This window comes from Melospiza melodia, chromosome 17 (genome assembly GCF_035770615.1).
Source record: "Melospiza melodia melodia isolate bMelMel2 chromosome 17, bMelMel2.pri, whole genome shotgun sequence".
Classification (NCBI taxonomy): domain Eukaryota; kingdom Metazoa; phylum Chordata; class Aves; order Passeriformes; family Passerellidae; genus Melospiza; species Melospiza melodia.
Window position 1 is genome coordinate 11,574,979 of NC_086210.1, and position 5,172 is coordinate 11,580,150.

Genomic DNA, 5,172 nt, shown 5'->3' on the forward strand with positions numbered 1-5,172 from the left:
GACCACGTAAGGCTCCGTGCCCCCAGCTACAGCCACTGGCTGCTGCCTGGAAACTGTGTGCCCTGTGCATTTCCAGCCCTGTGCCCAGGGCGCCCTGGAGGAGCCAATGCTGAGGTGTTTTTTCTTCTTCTTTTCATCTAGGATAATAGCCAGGTACAGCTGCTCTCCATAAAACTCTTCCGAGACATGATGGAGTATTTGGAAGAGAGAGAAAAACCTTTGGAAAGCCCTGTGCAACAGAGCCTGCTTCCACTCTTCTTCCACTGCAATGATGAGAATCAGCATGTGGCAGAGGTGAGGACTCCTGGGCTGCTGCTGTCCGCCTGGCAGGGGGCTCAGCTGCCTCCTGCCCTGCGCCTGCTGGACCGCAGCCTCCTCCAGGCCATGGCAGGGGGAGGCGGGTCCCGTGCCCTGGGCTGCGGGGCCATCTCCGCGTCTCTGCTGCTCTCCAGGCTTCTCGGGAAACGCTGCTTTATGCGGTCAAGTTCATGAAGAGGAGGGATCTCAAAAAGCTGGTGAAGGAGCAGAAACTGTGGAAGTTCAGCAAGTGCCTGGTAAGGACGGCCTGGAATCCCCAACTCAGCCAGGAGAAGGCCCCTGAGGGCGGTGCTCAGTGTGCGGGCCGGGCAGCTGTGCCCCTGCGAGCTGCTGCAGCCAGAGGCCGCGCGAGCTCTTCTCCAGGCTCCCGTGGGCCCGAGCCGGGTGCCCATGGAGCCCCGGCCCGGCGGGGCTGTGGGGCAGGGGCAGCACCGCGGCTCCCCGGGCAGCAGCCGACCCTCTCCCCCTCCCCTCGGGAGCCCGGCGCCAGCGGCTGCTGGCCGCGCCTCAGGGCTGTGCGGGCAGGGGAGGCCGGGACTGGCCGCAGGCAGCGCCCGGCCCAGGGGCTGAGCCCACGCCAACCCTTCCCTCCTGCCGCTCTCTACAGCTGGCAGAGGACAGGAGCAGAGCGGCCGAGCACCTGCGCCGGGCCCTGCGCTACCTGGAGAGCCCACAGGAGCCCCTGCGAGAGGCGGCCATCAGGTTCATGGGTGAGTTACGAGCCCGGGCTCCCTCCCCAGCCCGCCGCAGCTCGGCCCCAGCCCCGCCTGCTGCCCCGGCAGCGCCAGCCGGGCCCGGCGCCGTGGAGCCCCGCCTGGCCTGGGCATTGCTGCTGCTGCCCTCTGACAGCCGTGCCCTGGGGCGACAGCGCGCTGCATGGGCTGAGCTGAGCGCTGCCGGGCCAGCAGCCCGTGTGGCCAGAGCGCCGGCAGCGCTGCTGGCAGGGAGCTGTGCGGCTGGGGCCGTGACAGGCTCTGTGTTCACAGGCATGGCCGGGCGGCACCTGAGGGGGCAGCAGCAAGAGCTGCAGCTGATCTGCACCGGTGAGTGAGGGCAGCGGGCTGACAGCGGCGACTGCCGGGGGGAGCTGCAAGCCCTGCCCCGGCTGCGGAGGGCTCTGCTCCCGTGGGCAGAGCACACGGAGATTTCAGGGCTACGCAGGCCATTTGTGGCCAGCAGCTTCGGGCTGATCCCCTTGCTCCCTTTTCCCTCCTGGCCATGGCAAGAGCTGGCTGGGATGGCCCTTGCAGGGGGCTCTTCCTCGGCTCCCTGCAGCTCCAGCTTCTGACCGTGCCTCTGTTCCTCTCTCTCCCAGCTCTGGAAGACAAAACGAATGACGTCAGCCTCGCCGTCGGAAGCCTGGCAATTCAAACAATGTGCATCCTCAGGTCAGGAGAGCGGGCTCCCATCTCCAGGTTCCAGTGGCTCCAAAATCACCTGCGCAGGGCGTGGAAGACACGGCCCTGTCTGTCATGGCTCGGCTGCCTGCCCTGCCAGAGCTCTGCGGAGAGCTGATCGCAGAAGCTCTTTTTGCTGGGGCCACCTGAGTCAGGTGGAATTTTGTTTTTCTTCAAGAATTTTCTTTTCATTTTTTTTTTCTTTTACCATGTAAATATAGACTATGTTAACATACACAGACTCCCAGGATCTTTCTTTTGCTGCCCAGGGTCCGTAGGGCATAGGGGAGGAGGGGGAAAAGGATGCTCGCACTCAGCCAGCTGCCCAGGCGTGCAGTGGGCCAGGGGAAATGGCCAGAAGCCCCTTGGCCTTTGGTGGTTCTGCCGAAGCCTTTGTGCTGCCCAGAGAGCGGCTGGGCAGGGGCCGGAGCTGCGGGGATCCCTGCCAGAGCGGTGCCGGGAGATGGTCACAAGCCCTGTGCCAGGCAGGAAGCGCCAGCCGTGTCCTCCTGCCCGTGTGCTGCTGGCTGCCTTGCTGAGGGCTCCCAGGTGCCTCTGGATGGGGCTGCTCTGGAGCTGCTGTGGGGCTGCGGCGCTGCTGCCGGGCGGCTTGGCCGGGCTGGGGCAGCCCCTGAGGGGCTGGGGTGCTGGCAAGCCCCGGGCCATGGGCTGTCAGAGGCCACAAGCAGCGCCCTGGCAACTGTCTTGTTCCTGCCAGAGTTGACTTGCAAGACACATCCTGGGCACTCTGCAACTAACAGCATCAGTGTTGTTGGAAACCCAAATGCAGAGAAATCTCAGACCTTTGGTCTTGTCAGCAAAGCTTAGTATTAAACACAGGATTTGATCTGAGACTTTGGAAAGGGCTTCTAAACTAAGGTGCTAGAAGCTAGAATGCGGATTTCTAGTCTATAGCAGCGACACGGGGAGGAAAGTTGAAGTGGAGGAAAGTTTAGAGTTTTAGAGTTCAAGATCTAGGAAGAAATCAAAGTAGTTACAATGCTAAACAAGAAGTTTAGGATGCAGTGCTGTAGTTTTGTGTGTCATAGCATGATTGGCTAAGGAAGCTTACACTGTTAGCTTGATGGGGGAACCCAGGAAATTACTCTGGCTGCCCTGCAGGACTCCAGACCCTGTCAGAGGGCTCAGAGACCTTGGCACAGAGCCCAAGACCCCTGTGCCTTTGATTTAGCCCTTGGAAAAAACAATCACCAACCTTGTATGAAGAATGACCAGCCACAAAAGTTGAAGTAGAATGATAGTGAATTTATCCCAGAGTGGAAAACTAGATTTTGAGGGTTTTTAGAATGGGGCTTCAGGGGGCAAGATGGAGGAATCTGGGCATGTCCAGCCTTTCTCCTTCTTCTTGGCCTCCCTCTTCTGCTGTGATGTTGGCATTTGAGATTGGTCTAGAGCAGAAGCTCACTGTCTAACATAGATGATAGGGATTGGAAAGTAATTGTAAATATTGTACAGGTAGTTTTTAGTATAAAAAGATAACACCGCCCCAGGGGAGGCAGAGTGCCTTAGACTGTCTTGCTGAGCGGACCTCGGCAGGACAGGAGAAAGAATTTTATCGATAAGATGCAATAAACAACCTTGAGACTGACAAATGAAGGGCTCTGACTCCTTCTTCGACCACCGGGCTGGGAAAAGAGACTTTCTAACTTATCTCGGGGTCACTCTGACCAGCTAGAGACTCGGAGAGCATGAGTCCGTAAGATGAAATCTTGAAGATTGGGTCCAAAACATAAAAATCCTTGTTGGCCGTGTCTTCTTGGCCAAGAAATCCTTCAAAGCTCTTGTAACTACAAGTCTTGCGGCCCTGTGAGCCATGCGGTGGAGATGTGAGCCCAACTCACCCTTCCTGCCTATGTAGAAGAGAAGAAAAAGCAATGGCATCATCTAAAAAACTCAGTGGTCTGCTCTCTAGCTTGTTCCAAATTCCTTCAACTCCCCCAAAGTGGGATTTAGCTACAAATAGATGACAAGGACTCTTAGGGCTGGCTCTTTGACTCCAGAGCGGCTGCTTTAGAATCTTTCACATAACCCTGTGTAGTTAGGCGCCAGAAATGTATAATTTGAAAAACCTTTCCCAACTGACTTGCATGGAGGCTTGTTTGAAGGGTGTTTGAAGAGAAAGCTTCCCAGCAGAGGTCTGGGCTTTGGCCTAGTTGTGTCCCCGGCTGATTGTGAAGTGTGCCGTCAGCTGAAGGGCTATCCCGGCCAAAAAATATCATCCAGTCACTTGGACTTGCTCTTTTTGCCCTATAAAAGCTGGACCCACTTTTGGGGCAAATTTGGAGACCTCATCTATGGGTGGATGGACCACCTAGGATTTTCCCAGTTGCTGGAAATGGTTCTCCTGGAGTAAAACGGGGCTGTCCAGCAACTGCACATCTGCAAGATGACAAACAATTGTCTTGGTTTGAAGAGAGAGGTGTCTGCTAAGGAAGGCAGAAGTCTTCTCTGGAATGGAACATGGAAATCCCCTCCCTTCAAATGATTCTCATTTAGAAATTCAAATGCTCTCAGGGAAAGATATGGGGATAGGCCTGAGCCCGCAGATCAGGCCGGCCTTTGCTTATGGTCTGAGCCCTTCCTAAAGATTCTGTCTGGCTGGGGCCAGGGATTCCTTCCAAGCTGGGCCACTTTGGCTGGGCTGGGGCCAGCCCCAGGGCAGGAGGCAGTGTGTGCAAGGGCCCTGGGTGGCACGCTGCAGCACGGTCACCGTGCCATGGAACGGAACCCGGTCTCCAAGGCCCCTTTGTGACACGTGGGAAATAGAAGCTTGCCCGGTGCTGGGAACAAGCAACGGGGCACAACGGGACAGAGCAGTGCTGTGAGGAGCCCCCACATAGCGCACTCGTTCCCGTCTGACCAGGAGCTTTTCTGCAGCGTTGTTCCTGCAGCTGAGCTCGCGGCCAGAGCACAGAGCTCGGTGACCCGTGGCCTTCCGAGGCTTCTATTCTGCAGCTGCCCTCAAGGCCAGAGTGTGGGACTTGGTGCCCCGGAGCTTTCCCAAGGCATCTCTCCTGCAAGTAGCTCCAGTCACAGACATGGAGCAGAGACCCCCGAGAGTGCCCAAGATGGCCTGGGTGGAGGAGGAGGAGGAGGAGGAGGAGGAAGAAGGACCTGGAGCAGCCCCAGCACAGCAGACTGAAGAGGTGGTGCCCTTCCATCCAGCACAGGGGGATGAGTGGCAGAACTGGGCTGCAGGGCTGGAGCCTGCAGCCATCTTGGCCCCATGCCATGCCATGTCATGCCATGCCATGCCATGCAATCCTCTGGGGAAATGCCCATGGACAGGCCGGAAGAGGAGCCAGGCAGACACCCTACAGCAGCCTCGCAGGGATGCAGGGCTGGGCTGTGTTCTCCGGCCTCTCCCGCAGCCCCTCAGCTCTGGCTGCGCTCCCTCTTTGCCAGATGAAGCTGTGGAGCGCACACAAGAGCAGGA